Source organism: Nicotiana tomentosiformis, chromosome 2 (genome assembly GCF_000390325.3).
Source record: "Nicotiana tomentosiformis chromosome 2, ASM39032v3, whole genome shotgun sequence".
NCBI classification, from domain to species: domain Eukaryota; kingdom Viridiplantae; phylum Streptophyta; class Magnoliopsida; order Solanales; family Solanaceae; genus Nicotiana; species Nicotiana tomentosiformis.
In genome coordinates, this window is record NC_090813.1 from 47,835,824 (window position 1) to 47,851,888 (window position 16,065).

A 16,065-nucleotide genomic window follows, 5' to 3' on the forward strand; every position below is an offset into this window, starting at 1 on the left:
CCCAGTGAAAAACAATATTCTGGAAGAAAAACAACTTCTTGATAAAAAGAACAGGCATTAGAGATGAGTTACAATTGAAATTAAGACATTAAAAAGCCACGACAGTTGGAAGAGACGTTTTTTTGCTACTTGTATAATTGCCCAATTGGTGATGTTAATTTTTTAGACGGTTACTCTGTTAGAGAGATTTAAAAAGGTGACTTTTGAAATTCTTAAACCGGAAGAGTCACTAATAGTCAACAGGAAAAATGAAAATGAAAATAAATGTTAAAAAAAGGAGAAAAAAGATAAATAGCATGCTTGGCCAAAGAGAGACGCCAAATCACCCTGCTTATCCTCTCCTTTATATATATATATATATATATATATATATATATATAGATGTTAGGAACAACACTCACTCATACAAAAGATATTTTTAAAAAAATATTGTAACGATCTGGCCAATCGTTTTGAATATTATAACCCCATTTTCTCATTTACTGTTCAATTTATGTCTTGCAATTGATTTATGACTTAACGGGTTAGTTGGTTTGGATCCGGCAGGAACTCGGAGTGAAATGAGACACTTAGTCTCATAATTAAAAAATTAAGTTAGAAAAGTGGACCGGATATTGACCTATGTGTAAACGACCTCGGATTCGAATTATGATAATTCCAATAGCTCCGTATGGTAATTTTGGGCTTAGTACCGTGTCCGGAATATTATTTCGAGGTCCGTAGAGGAATTAGGCTTGAAATGCCGAAAGTTTAATTTTTGAGAAGTTTGACCGGGGGGTTGACTTTTTGATATCGGGGTCGGAATCCGATTCTGAAAATTGAAATACCACTGTTATGTCATTTATGACTTGTGTGCAAAATTTGAGGTCAATCAGACGTGATTTGATAGGTTCCGGAGTCGTTTGTAGAAATTAAAAATTTCAAAGTTTATTAGGCTTGAATTGGGGTGTAATTCATGGCTTTAGCGTTGTTTAAGGTGATTTGAGGGTTCGACTAAGTCCGTATGATATTTTAGGACTTGTTGGTATATTTGGTTGAGCTACCGAGGGGCTCGGGTGAGTTTCAGATGGTTAACGGGTTGAATTTATGGACTTGGAACTGTGCTGGATTTTTTCTGATGCACCATCTGGTTTCCTTCATCGCGTTCGCGAGTAGAGCCTCGCGTTCGCGAAGAGGAACTGAGAGGCTGGCAATATTTGTTCTTCGCGTTCGCGAAGAGAATAACGTATTCGCGAAGGGTGGACTGGGTGTTCATCACGAACGCGAGAGGTGTTACGCGTTCGCGAAGAAGAGAGGAAGCAGCTAAGGACCTCCAGGCAATTGGTCTACGCGTTCGCGTAGTGAGGGGGGACGAAGCATCGCGTTCACGATGGGTTAAACGCGTTCGCGTAGAAGGCATTGAGGCAAAGGCATTTTGTGCTTCGTGAACGCGAGGGTGATGTCGCGTTCGCAAAGGAGGAATTTGGACGGAAGCTATTTTGTGCTTCGCGAACGCGAGGCACTGACCGCGTTCGCGAAGAAGAAAAGTCTGGGCAGTGAGTTTAAGTTCTGAAAATGGGAATTTGTCCCATTTTCAGTTTTTGACGATTTGGAATTCGGATTGAGGCGATATTTGGGTGATTTTCAGAGAAAACAACGGGGTAAGTATTCTTAACTCAATATTGGTTAAATTACCCGAATCCATGGTTGTTTTTATCATTTAATGGGTAAATTGAGTTGGAAAAATTTGAAAACCCTCTTAGTTTAAATTGAAGATTTGAGGGTCGAGTTGGGGTCGGATTTTGATAAAATTGGTATGGTTAGACTTGTGGTTGAATGGGCTTCCGAATTTTGTAACTTTTGTCGAGTTCCGAGACGTGGGCCCCACAAGCGATGTTTGAGCTAATTTTCGGAGTTTTATGGAAAATCATTATTTCCTTATGGAATTAATTCCAATGAATTTTGTTGACTGAAACGAATTATTTATGACCAGATTCGAGGCGTTTGGAGACCAATTCACGAGGAAAGGACATTGCAGAATAAGAATTTCACGGCTTGAAGTAAGTAACAATTTTAAATCTTGTCCTGAGGGTATGAAACCCCGGATTTTGTATCATATGATTATTTTGGAGGTGATGCACATGCTAGGTGATGGGCGTGTGGGCGTGCACCGAGGGGATTGTGACTTGGTCTGTCCCGGAAAACTATAAAGTCGAATAATTTATTGTTAGCTATATGCTCTCTATGTGTTGATAAAATTTAACTGTAAATCATGTTAGGAATCATGCTTAGGCTATGTGATAGTATTGTTGGGACCCACAGAGGTCGCGTACTTATTGAATTATCTGCTTAAATTGTTGTCTTGTACTCTGTCACAGTTTACATGATTAATTTGTCTCAGTCTCTATTGTTCATTATTGATGTGTCATATCATTATTGTTTTGGCTGATTTCATGATTATTGAGAGCGTGAGAGACTGGAGAGATTTATGACTGAGTGAGGCCGGGGGCCTGATTATGAGATATTGATACTATAGCACGTGAGTTGTCCGTGCAGCACGTGATTTGGCCGTGCATATCCTTATATTATACTATAGCACGTGAGTTGGCCGTGCGGATCCTTATATTATACTATAGTACGTGAGTTGGCCATGCAACACGTGAGTTGGCCGTGCAGATCCAGGTATTTATATTATGGCATGTGAGTTGTCCGTACAACACATGAGTTGTCCGTGCAACACATGAGTTGTCCGTGCAGATTATAGCGCTTGGGCTGTAGGAGCCCCTCCGGAGTCTGTACACCCCCAGTGAGCGCGGGTACCCATTGAGAGAGTGATGAGAGCTGGGAGCCCAGGGATTGATGAGGGCTGGGAGCCCAGTGAGTGATTGTTGTCCTAAGATGTTGTACTTGATTTCCATTGTTGTTGCACTTAGTTGCTATCTGTCATTGTTGTGAAATCTCTGAAAGATTGTTGATATACGGATTACAGGAACTGTATAAAAATTTATTTGACATTAATCTGCCAGATTTGATAGCATGTCTATTCTTTGCTGGAATTACTCGAAATGAACCATAACTGTGTAGCTCGTTACTATCTTCAGTTCCTTATTTATTATTATTACTTGCTGAGTTGGTTGTACTCATACTACACCCTGCACTTCATTTGCAGATCCAGGTGTTCCCGGACATAGCGGGTGTTGATCCTTTCGCGCGGTTGATATTCAGGAGATTTTGAGGTAGCTGCCATTTCCGCAGACCTTATCTCTCCTTCTCTATCTCTTTGTATACCGTATTTGGTCTCAGACTATTATAGTATGAGTATTTCCAGAATTGTATTCATATTAGATGCTCATGTACTCAGTGACACCAAGTTTTGAGGAGTGTTTGTATTGTATTTAAATATTATATTTTCAATCTTGAGAGAAATTGTGGTTTATTGAGATTTTCGGCTTGCCTAGTATTGAGATAGGCGCCATCACGACGGGTGAGATTTTGGGTCGTGACAAATATACCCATATTGTTTAGTAATTCGTTTACCCCAAATAAAAATGAAATAAAAGTATATGATTTTTGACATATCAACACAGTTTAATACTATGTTGTAGTATAGTCAGAGGCGGACCCAAGATTTTATCTTAATTTTGGGTTTGAAAGTTTAGGAAAATTTCACTTTCTTGTATTTTGTCGTGCGAATTTGTTGATTCTAGAAACTAAAATTCTGCTATTCTATTCTCTCACAGATGGTGAAGACACGTACCACCAGATCAGACGGTCAGCCACCAGTGCCACCAGTTAGGGCCGTGGTAGAGGCTGGGGCCGAGGTAGAGGTCGAGGTGTAGCTCGTACCACAGTTGGAACAAAACCTGTAGTACCACCAGTTATTCTAGCTCAGGAGCTGATTCCAAATATAGTTGAGCCGACAGAATCAGCTCAGGCACCAACTATGCCCATTGAGATTGCAAGCATTCAGGAGACTTTGGCCCAGATATTGGCAGCCTGCACTGGTCTTGCTCAGGTGGTTTCGGCTCAGGCCGCACCTGCCACTTCTCAGGCTGGGGGAGGTACTCACACCTCTGTTGCCCGTACTCCAGACCAGGTAGTACATGGACTTCAGATACCGGGAGTGCTACCAGCCCAGCCAGCTGTAGCTGCTCAGGCCCCGGTAGTTCCTGTTATGGCAGATGATGAGCAGAGGAGGCTTGAGAGATTTGAGAGGCTTCGACCTCCACCATTTAGCAGTACTGAGTTAGATGATGCATAGGATTTTCTGGATAGGTGTCAATGGATACTTCAAAAAATGGGTATTCTGGAGACCAGTAGGGTCTCATTCACTACTTTTCAGTTTTCTGGGTCTGCACTCAGATGGTGGGAGACTTACGAGAGTCGTAGGCCTGTTGGCGCAGCACCCCTTACTTGGCATCAGTTCTCCGTGGTCTTTTTGGAGAAGTTCGTACCTCAGTCCCGCAGAGAAGAGCTGCGCAGACAGTTTGAGCAGCTTCGCCAGGGTGATATGTCCGTGATGCGGTACGAGATGAGATTTTTTAAGTTGGCTCGTCACGCAGTCTGGTTCGTTCCCACTGATAGGGAGAGGATTAGGAGGTTCATTGATGGCCTCACATATCAGCTGCGGTTACTTATGACTAGGGAGAGAGTATCTGGTGCTACTTTTGATGAGGTAGTGGACATTGCTCGGCAGATAGAGATGGTTCATAGCCAGGAATGTGGAGAGAGAGAGGCTAAGAGGCCTCGTGGTCCGGGTGATTACAACGGTGTTCCTTCAGGGGGTCAGTTTTACCGTGGTAGGGGCCGTTCTTACAGACACGCTCAGACGAGTCGTCCAGCTTATCGTGGTGCATAAGCTAGCCATGGTTCTTATAGTGCTCACTCAGGCCAGTCTTCATTCAGTGCACTACCAGCGTAGAGTTCTCATCATGCCTCGTCTGCACAGGCTTTTGCAGGTCATCCCTTGGGTTATCAGGAGCAGCAGTTCTGTCAGAGGAAGGGTTGTTTCGAGTGCGGAGAATTTGGTCATTTCAAGAGAGAGTGTCCTAGGCTGTTGAGTGGGGTTTCACAGCAGAGTTCTCGACCGACGACACCAGTACCAGCAGTTACACCACCCGTCCTGTCAACTCGGGGTGGGGGTCAGGCAGCTAGGGGTCGCCCAAGAGGGGGAGGTCGATCAGGAGGCGGGCATGCTCGATTCTATGCTTTTCCTGCCAGGCCAGATATTGTTGCTTCAGATGCAGTGATCACATGTATTATTTCAGTGTGCCACAGGGAGGCTTCTATATTATTTAACCCTGGTTCCACTTATTCATATGTATCATCATATTTTGCTCATTACCTGGATATGCCCTGTGAGTCCTTAGTTTTACCTGTTTGTGTATCTACACCGGTGGGCGATATTATTACTGTGAATCGTGTGTATCGGTCGTGTGTGGTAACTATTGGGGAACTGGAGACTAGAGTTGATCTCTTATTACTCGGTATGGTTGATTTAGATGTAATCCTGGGTATGGATTAGTTGTCTCCATGTCATGCTATTCTGGACTGTCACACAAAAATCGTGACGTTGACAATGCCAGGGTTGCCAAAGGTTGAATGGAAGGGTTCTCTAGATCTTGTTCCTAGCAGGGTAATTTATTATTTGAAGGCCTAACGTATGGTTGGAAAGGGATGCTTGTCATATTTGGCCTTTGTGAGAGATGTTGATGCAGATGCTCCTGTTATTGATTTAGTACCGGTCGTGCGAGACTTTCCGGATATATTTTCTGCAGACCTGCCGGGTATGCCACCCGACAAGGATATTGATTTCGGTATTGACTTGATGCAGGGCACTCAGCCCATTTCTATTCCTCCATATCGTATGACACCAGATGGGTTAAAAGAATTGAAAGAGCAACTTCAGGAACTCCTTGAAAAGGGGTTTATTAGGCCTAGTGTGTCACCTTGGGGTGCATCGGTTCTCTTTGTGAAAAAGAAAGGCGGTACTATGCGGATGTGCATTGATTATAGGCAGTTAAACAAAGTTACAATCAAGAATAAATATCCATTGACGCGTATTGATGATTTATTTGACCAGCTTCAGGGTGCGAGGGTGTTCTCCAAAATTGATTTGAGGTCTGGGTATCACCAATTAAAAATTCGGGATTCGGATATTCTAAAAACGGAATTCAGGACTCGTTATGGCCACTATGAATTTCTTGTGATGTCTTTTGGGCTAACCAATGCCCCAACAACATTTATGCATTTGATGAATAGTGTATTTCAGCCATATCTTGATTTATTTGTCGTGGTATTCATTGATGATATTCTGGTGTACTCACGTAGCCAGGAGGAGCATGCACAACACTTGGGTATTGTATTACAGAGGCTGAGAGAGGAGAAACTTTATGCCAAATTCTCTAAGTGTGAGTTCTGGCTTAGTTCGGTGGCATTCTTGGAACATATAATGTCCAGTGAAGGTATTAAGGTGGATCCGAAGAAAATAGAGGCAGTTCAGAATTGGCCCAGACCATCCTCAGTTACTGAGATTTGGATTTTTCTCGGCTTGGCCGGTTATTATCATCGTTTCGTTGAGGGTTTCTTGTCTATTGCATCGCCTATGACTAAATTGACCCAAAAAGGTGCTTCGTTGAGGTGGTCGGATGAATGTGAAGAAAGCTTTCAAAAGCTCAAGACATCGTTGACTACAGCTCCAGTATTGGTGTTGCCTACAGGTTCAAAGTCTTATATTGTGTATTATGACGCCTCGCAGATTGGTCTCGGCGCAGTACTTATGCAAGATGATAGGGTGATTGTCTATGCGTCCAGGCAGTTAAAGGTACATGAGAAGAATTATCCAGTCCATGACCTTGAGTTAGCAGCTATTGTTCATGCCTTAAAAATTTGGCGGCATTACTTGTACGGTGTCCAGTGTGAGATATATACAGATCATCGGAGTCTACAACATTTGTTTAAACAGAAGGATCTTAATTTGCGGCAGCGAAGGTGGTTAGAGTTGCCTAAGGATTATGATATTACTATTCTCTATCACCCCGGAAAGGCCAATGTGGTGGCCGATGCTTGAGTCGTAAGGCAGAGAGTTTGGGAAGCTTAGCATACTTACCGGTAACAGAGAGGCCTTTAGCCTTGGAGGTTCAGGCCTTGGATAATCAGTTTGTTAGATTGGATGTTTCCGAGCCGAATCGAGTTTTGACCCATGTGGTTTCTCGGTCTTTTTTATATGATCGCATCAGAGAGCGCCAGCATGATGATCCACATCTGCTTGTCCTTAAGGACACGGTTCAGCACGGTGATGCCAAGGAAGTCACTATTAGAGATGACGGTGTATTACGGATGTAGGGAAGGCTTTGTGTGCCTAATGTAGATTGTTTGCGTGAGCTGATTCTCCAGGAAGCTCACAGTTCGCGGTACTCTATTAATCTAGGCGCCGCGAAGATGTATTAGGATTTGAGGCAGCACTATTGGTGGAGGTGAATGAAGAAAGATATAGTTGGGTTTGTATCTCGGTGTTTAAATTGTCAACACGTAAAGTACGATCATCAGAGACCGGGCGGATTGCTACAGAGACTTGAAATTCCGGAGTAGAAGTGAGAGCGTATTACTATGGACTTTGTAGTTGGACTCCCACGGACTTTGAGAAAGATTAATGCTGTTTGGATGATAGTAGATCGGTTGACCAAATTTGCGCATTTTATTCCAGTCGGTACTAATTATTCTTCGGAGCGGTTGGCGGGGATTTATATTCGCGAGATTGTTCGCCTACACGGTGTGCCGGTGTCCATTATTTCAGATCGGGGTACGCAGTTTACATCACAGTTTTCGAGGGCAGTGCAGCGAGAATTGGGCACACAAGTTCAGTTGAGTATAGCATTTCACCCTCAGACAGACGGACAGTCCGAGCGCACTATTCAGATATTGGAGGATATACTACGTGCTTGTGTCATTGATTTTGGGGGTTCTTGGGATTAATTTCTGCCACTCGCAGAGTTTGCTTACAATAATAGCTATCAATCAAGCATTCAGATGGCTCCGTATGAAGCTTTATATGGGAGACGGTGTGGGTCTCCGGTGGGTTAGTTTGAGCCTGGTGAGGTTAGACTATTGGGTACTGACTTGGTTCAGGATGCTTTAGAGAAGGTCAAAGTAATTCAGGAACGGATTCACACGGCACAGTCTAGACAGAAGAGTTATGCTGACAGGAAGGTTCGTGATGTTGTTCACATGGTTAGGGAGAAGGTTCTGCTCAAGATTTCACCCATGAAGGGTGTGTTGAGGTTCGGGAAAAAGGGCAAGTTGAGCTCTCGGTATATTGGGCCTTTTGAGATGCTTAAGAAAATTGGGGAGGTGGCTTATGAGCTTGCTTTTCCACCTAGTCTATCAGGTGTTCATCCAGTGTTCCATGTATCCATGCTCCGAAAGTATGTCGAGGATCCGTCTCACATTCTAGATTTCAGTACAGTACAGCTGGACGGTAATTTGACTTATGATGTGGAGCCAGTGGCTATTTTAGACCGGCAGGTTTGAAAGCTGAGGTCAAAGAACATAGCATCAGTAAAGGTGCATGGAGAGGCCAGCCAGTCAGAGAAGCTACTTGGGAGACTGACTAGAAGATACGGAACAAATATCCGCACTTATTTGAGACTCCAGATATTATTCTAAACCCGTTCGAGGACGAACGTTTGTTTAAGAGGGGGAGAATGTAACGACCCGGCCGGTCGTTTTGAATATTATAACCTCGTTCCCCCATTTACCGCTCAATTTATGTCTTGCAATTGATTTATGACTTATCGTGTTAGTTGGTTCGGGTCCGGAAGGAACTCGGAGTGAAATGAGACACTTAGTCTCATAATTGAAAAATTAAGTTAGAAAAGTGGACTGGATATGGACCTATGTGTAAACGACCTCGGATTTGAATTCTGATAATTCCAATAGCTCCGTATGGTGATTTTGGGCTTAGGAGCGTGTCCGGAATATTATTTGGAGGTCCGTAGAGGAATTATGCTTGAAATGCCGAACGTTTAATTTTTGAGAAGTTTGACCAGGGGGTTGACTTTTTGATATCGGGGTCGGAATCCGATTCTGAAAATTTAAATATTTCTGTTATGTCATTTATGACTTGTGTGCAAAATTTGAGGTCAATCAGACGTGACTTGATAGGTTCCGGAGTCGTTTGTAAAAATTAAAAATTTCAAAGTTCATTAGGCTTGAATTGGGGTGTAATTCATGGTTTTAGCATTGTTTGAGGTGATTTGAGGGTTCGACTAAGTCCGTATGATGTTTTAAGACTTGTTGGTATATTTGGTTGAGGTCCCGAGGGGCTCGGGTGAGTTTCGGATGGTTAACGGGTTGGATTATGGACTTGGAACTGTGCTGGAATTGTTCTGATGCACCATCTGGTTTCCTTCATCACGTTCACGAGTGGAGCCTCGCGTTCGCGAAGAGGAACTGAGAGGCTGGCAATATTTGTTCTTCGCGTCCGCGAAGAGAATAATGCGTTCGCGAAGGCTGGACTGGGTGTGCATTGCAAACGCGAGAGGTGTTACGCGTTCGCGAAGAAGAGAGGAAGTAGCTGAGGACCCCAGGCAATTGGTCAACGCGTTCGCGTAAGGGGCGTCGCGTTCGCGTAGTGAGGGGGGGACGAAGCATCCCGTTCGCGATGGGTTAAACGCGTTCGCGTAGAAGGTATTGAGGCAGAGGCATTTTGTGCTTCGCGAACGTGAGGGTGATGCCGCGTTTGCGAAGGAGGAATTTGGACGGAAGCTATTTTGTGCTTCGCGAACGCGAGGCACTGACCGCGTTCGCGAAGAAGAAAAGTCTGGTCAGTGAGTTTAAGTTCTGAAAATGGGACTTTGTCCCATTTTCAGTTTTTGACGATTTAGGGCTCGGATTGAGGCGATATTTGGGTGATTTTCAGAGGAAACAATGGGGTAAGTGTTCTTAACTCAATATTGGTTCAATTACCCGAATCCATGGTTGTTTTTATCATTTAATGTGTGAATTGAGTTGGGAAAATTTGAAAACCCTCTTGGTTTAAATTAAAGATTTGAGGGTCGAGTTTGGGGTCGGATTTTGATAAAATTGATATGGTTAGACTCGTGGTTAAATGGGCTTCCGGATTTTGTAACTTTTGTTGAATTTCGAGACGTGGGCCCCACGGGCGATTTTTAAGCTAATTTTTGGATTTTTATGGAAAATCAGTATTTTCTTATGAAATTAATTCCAATGAATTTTATTGACTGAAATGAATTATTTATGACAAGATTCGAGGCATTTGGAGACCAATTCATGAGGAAAGGACATTGCAGAATATGAATTTCACGGCTTGAAGTAAGTAATAGTTTTAAATATGGTCCCGAGGGTATGAAATCCCGGATTTTGTATCATGTGATTATTTGGGAGGTGACGCACATGCTAGGTGACAGGCGTGTGGGCATGCACCGAGGGGATTGTGACTTGGTCCGTCCCGGGAAACTGTAAAGTCGAATAATTTGTTGTTAGCTATATGCTCTCTATGTGTTGATAAACTTTAACTGTAAATCATGTTAGAAATAATGCTTAGGCTATGTGATAATACTGTTGGGACCCAAAGAGGTCGCGTACTTGTTGAATTATCTGCTTAAATTGTTGTCTTGTATCGAGTCACAGTTTACTTGATTAATTTGTCTCAGTCTCTATTGTTCATTATTGATGTGTCATATCATTGTTGTTTGGACTGATTTCATGATTATTGAGAGCCCGAGAGACGTGAGTTGGACGTGCAGCACGTGAGTTGGCCGTGCAGATCCAGATATTTATATTATGGCACGTGAGTTGTCCATGCAGCACGTGAGTTGTCCGTGCATATTATAGCGCTTGGGCTGTAGGAGCCCCTCCGGAGTCTGTACACCCCCAGTGAGTGCGGGTACCCATTGAGGGAGTGATAAGGGCTGGGAGCCCAGGGAGTGATGATGGCTGGGAGCCCAGGGAGTGATAAGGGCTGGGAGCCTAGTGAGTGATTGTTGTCCTAAGAGGTTGTACTTGATTTCTATTGTTGTTGCACTTAGTTGTTGTCTATTATTGTTGTGAAATCTCTGAAAGATTGTTGATATGCGAATTACATGAACAGGAACTGTATAAATGTGATGACCCAAAATGTCATCTTTAAATTTAATAAGTAATTATGTGTTCTGAGACCTTGAAAAAGCACCATTTATTATTTTTCGACTTGCGTGTGCAGTCCGTAAAATTTTCCGGAAAGTTTTCATGTGAAAAATGGATTAAAATGGGAAATAGAGCTTTAAAACTCAACTAAGTTGACTTTGATCAATATTTTGAGCAAACGGATCCGGATCAGTGTTTTGAAAATTCCGGTAGGTCCGTATCGTGATTTGTGACTTGGGCGTATGCCCGGAATTTAATTTGGAGGTCCCTAGCTCAAGTTATGACCATTTAACGGAATTAGCAATTTAAAGGCTAAATATTCCAAGTTTGACCACGGGGTTGACTTTTTGATATCGGAGCCGGAATCCGATTCTGGAAATTTGAACAGCTCCGTTATGTCATTTATGACTTGTGTGCCAAATTTGAAGTCATTCCAGATTCATTTAATATGTTTTGGCACGAGATTTGTAAATTAAAAGTTTAAAACTCAAAGTTCGAATCGGGGTGTGAATTGTAATTTCAGTGTTGTTTGACGTGATTTTAGACCCCGAGTCAGTTCGTATTATGTTACGGGACTTGTTGGTATATTCGAGCGGGGTCCCGAGTACCCCGAGAGTGAAACGGATCGAAATCAGAACAAGAATTGGACTTTAGCAAAATCTGAAATTTTGAGTTCTGGTGTAATCGCACCTGCGAAATTTTGACTGCAGGTGCGAGCTCGCAGAAGCGAGACTTCCATCGCAGATGCGGTCAGGTGCGGCCCTTTTGCGCAGAAACGGACGTCGCATGTGCGACATTTTGTCCGCAGGTGCGGAACCTCGCCTGGCAGCCCTACTTCGCAAATGCGAGACCGCAAGTGCGAAAATATAGCCCGCAAATGCGAAAATGCTGGGCAGAATACATAAAATCGGGTCTTAGCCATTTTTACTCATTTTTGAGTTTTAAGTCTCGGATTTGGGCGATTTCAAGGGGGATTTTCATGACTTTGAACTGGGTAAGTGTTCTTTATCATGTAGTGATTGTATTTCACAAATCCATGTCTATATTCATCATTTATTTCGGATTTAGATGGAAGAAATTAGAATTTTTGTAAAACTTTTCAAAAAACAAAAAAATTAAGATTTGAAGGTCCATTTGATATCGAAATTGGACAAATTTGGTATGGTTGAACTCGTATCAGAATGGGTGTTCGGATTTCGCGAGTTTTTCCGAGATTTGAGACGTGGATCCCACTGCTGAATATCTTAATGAATTTTAAATTTTTATCCGAAAAATTTGTAAATTCATATGGAATTAATTCCTATGATTCGTATTGAATATATTGAATTGTTTGTGAATAGATTTGATGCTTTCGGAGGCAAATTTAAAAGTTAAAGCTGTGGTTGAATAATTGATTGGAATTTGCAAAGCGAGGTAAGTGTCAGGATTAACTGTGACTTGAGGGAATAGAACCCTTAAATTGTTTGTTATGTGAATTGCATGTAAACGACATATAGGCGAGATGATGAGTGTCTATACGTCGTCAAATTAATTGTTTGCCTGCTTACTTGAAAAATCATAAATTATTTTTAATCATAAATTAATTATTATAATAATTGTTTCTCTCTTATTCTTTGCAAATATAAATTCTTGAATTCCTGCATTAATTGTTACATGCTATTTGAATTATGTGCCTTAATTGTTATTTGACATTTAGCATATTAAATATTAAACTGCCTATTTGCTCCCTGATTTCCATAATAATTTGCTATTTGTCATTGTTTGCTTCATAATTAAACTATAATTATTGTATGCTTGTTGTCTTGAAATTCTATATTAATTGTTACATTTATTAGAAAATTTTTTTCTATAAGAATTGATAAATGAAAATGTTGGAGGAGCGGGTTGCACGCCGCAACATGATTGATTATAATGAATATATTGGAGGATCGGGTTGCACGCCGCAACAGACTTATTAAAAGTCTATATTGGAGGATCGGGTTGCACGCGCAACAGACTTATTAAAAGTCAATATTGGAGGATCGGGTTGAACGCCGCAACAGACTTATTAAAAGTCAATATTGAAGGATCGGGTTGCAAGCAACAGACTTATTAAAAGTCAATATTGGAGGATTGGGTTGCATGCCACAACAGACTTATTAAAAGTCAATATTGGAGGATCGGGTTGCACGCCGCAACAGACTTGTTAAAAAGTTAATATTGGAGGATCGGGTTGCACGCCGCAACAGACTTGATTAAAATGAATATGTTGGAGGAGCGGGTTGCACGCCGCAATAGAACTGAATGTGGATATATTGTGAGAGCGGGTTGCACGCTGCAACAGAAATAATAGAAATGATAATTGGTTATGACTGCTGAGTTGCCTTCAATTATTATAAATGAACTACTTGATTTATTCCTATTATTGTTGTTGTTACTAATATTGCGTACATGTTAATGTAAGTGAACCGCCTTAGCCTCGTCACTACTTCGTCGAGGTTAGGCTCAGCACTTACCAGTACATGGGGTCGGTTGTACTGATACTACACTCTGCACTTCTTGTGCAGATTTTAGAGTTGGTCCCAGCGGCGTACCATAGACTTGCTCGGATTTCAGCTACTCGGAGGAGACTTGAGGTATAACTGCATGGCGTCCGCAGTTCTGAAGTCCCCGTCTATTTCACTTTAGCTGTGTGTTTATTTTCAGACAGCCTTACTTTATTCAGACCTTTATTTGTATTTATTCTAGAAGTTCATGCACTTGTGACACCAATTCTGGGATGATATTTAGACATCGTTATTATTATGAATTATTTTAAAATTGCTTCCGCATTTGCTTCCTTGTTATTAATAAATTTAAAAATTATTTTAAAAATGGATAATGTTATTCTAACGTTGGCTTGCCTAGCAAGTAAAATGTTAGGCGCCATCACGGTCCGGAGGTGGGAATTTCGGGTCGTGACAATAAAATTTGATTTCACATTAATCTGTCAGATTTGATAGCATGTCTATTCTTTGCTGGAATTACTCGAAATGACTGTGTAGCTCGTTACTATCTTTAGTTCCTTATTTATTGTTGTTACTTGCTAAGTTGGTTGTACTCATACTACACCCTGCATTTCGTGTGCAGATCCAGGTGTCTCCGGACATAGTGGGTGTTGATCCTTTCGCGCGGTTGATTTTCAGGAGATTTTGAGGTAGCTTCCGTTTCCGCAGACCGTGTCTCTCCTTCTCTATCTCTTTGTTTACCGTATTTGGCCTCAAACTATTATAGTATGAGTATTTTCTAGACTTGTATTCATATTAGATACTCATGTACTCAGTGACACCAGGTTTTGAGAAGTGTTTGTATTGTATTTAAATATTATATTTTTAATCTTGAGAGAAATTGTGGTTTATTGAGATTTTTGGCTTGCCTAGTATTGAGATAGGCGTCATCACGACGGGTGAGATTTTAGGTCGTGACAAATATACCCATATTTTTTAGTAATTCGTATACCCCTTATAAAAAAAAAAGCATATGATTTTTGACATATCAACACAGTTTAATACTATGTTGTAGTATAGTGAGAGGCGGACCCAAGATTTTATCTTAACTTTGGGTTTGAAAGTTTAGAATGATGACTTTAAGTGCTAATAATTGGATTCTAAATTTAATATTTGTACATATTTAATGAATATTCTAATATAAATATACTGTTTGAGCAAAACCTATTGGGTTCGGCCGAATTCATATCCGGGCTTCTAGCTCCGCCCTGAGTATAGTAGTTGTTATTTTTATCAAATTACATCAAGTAATACTTAATGTATAAATTTATCTATGATTAATTTATAAATGGCTTAATTAAGGACCTTTTTATATAAATACTAGTTAATTGGCCGCGCTTCGTGCTGTCAAACATCTTTGTTTTATATTAGTTGATTCAAAGGAAATAAATTTCTTACACTGCCAAAAATAAAACATATTATATAATGCAAGATGTAACATAAAAAATAATTTATGAAAAAAATCAAACAGAAAATCTAATTAAAATAAATAAAGCATCCACTACTTATTTAGCTTTAAAAGTACATAATTCTCGAGGAACACCTCTTTCAATCTAAGAGGTGAAGTTAAATGCTCATTTTATAGTAAAAAGCTTATCATACAACACGGATAAGTGTTATGGTTGTTAATATAGTTCTAATTGTTAATTTTATCGGAAACTAAAATGGGATGCTAAATCCATTTCAGTGTAAATATTCTATAAAATTAAGAGGCAACGTATAAATATTAATCTGGTCATTTGTTTTTAGTTATTGTGTTTTCTTTGAAGTCTAAGAGACCAAAAGATTTAAGGGAAGATAAATGTTGCTAAACATCTCTCTCTCTCTATATATATATATATATATATAAGTGGGCATAGACAAGATGATGTGGCATGCCTCTTTGGCCAAGAAACACATTTATCATTTACCTCATTTTTTTGCTTTTTCCCTCTTATTGTTTTTCTTCTTCTATTTTTATGTGCCTTATTTGATAACAGTAAATGACTCAATAATTACTACTTTACTCTAATTTCTCTTTATTACACATTCATCTCTTCCTCTTCTTTTCCCCATCTCTTCAGTTTCTTCCTAATAATTATAACGTTTGAAGGTAGTAAGAACTCAACAAAATGCTAGAGGCTTTAGACACAAGATTCTGGCAGCTTCCCAACAAGCTTAGTGAAAACTCATTATGTTCCATCAGGTAATTTTAAATTTCATATTTTCGCCACCTTTTGTTGGATAATCTTTAATTAACAAATTGTTTTACATGCATCAAATTGGTCTTGCCAATACGGGAAATCCTGCAACTGCAAATATTATTATACCAAACAAAACTTTCAAACTGTGAATGCTCCTGGTATAGTTCCAGATATCTTTTTTGAAAAACTCATATATATATATATATATATATATATATATATATATATATATA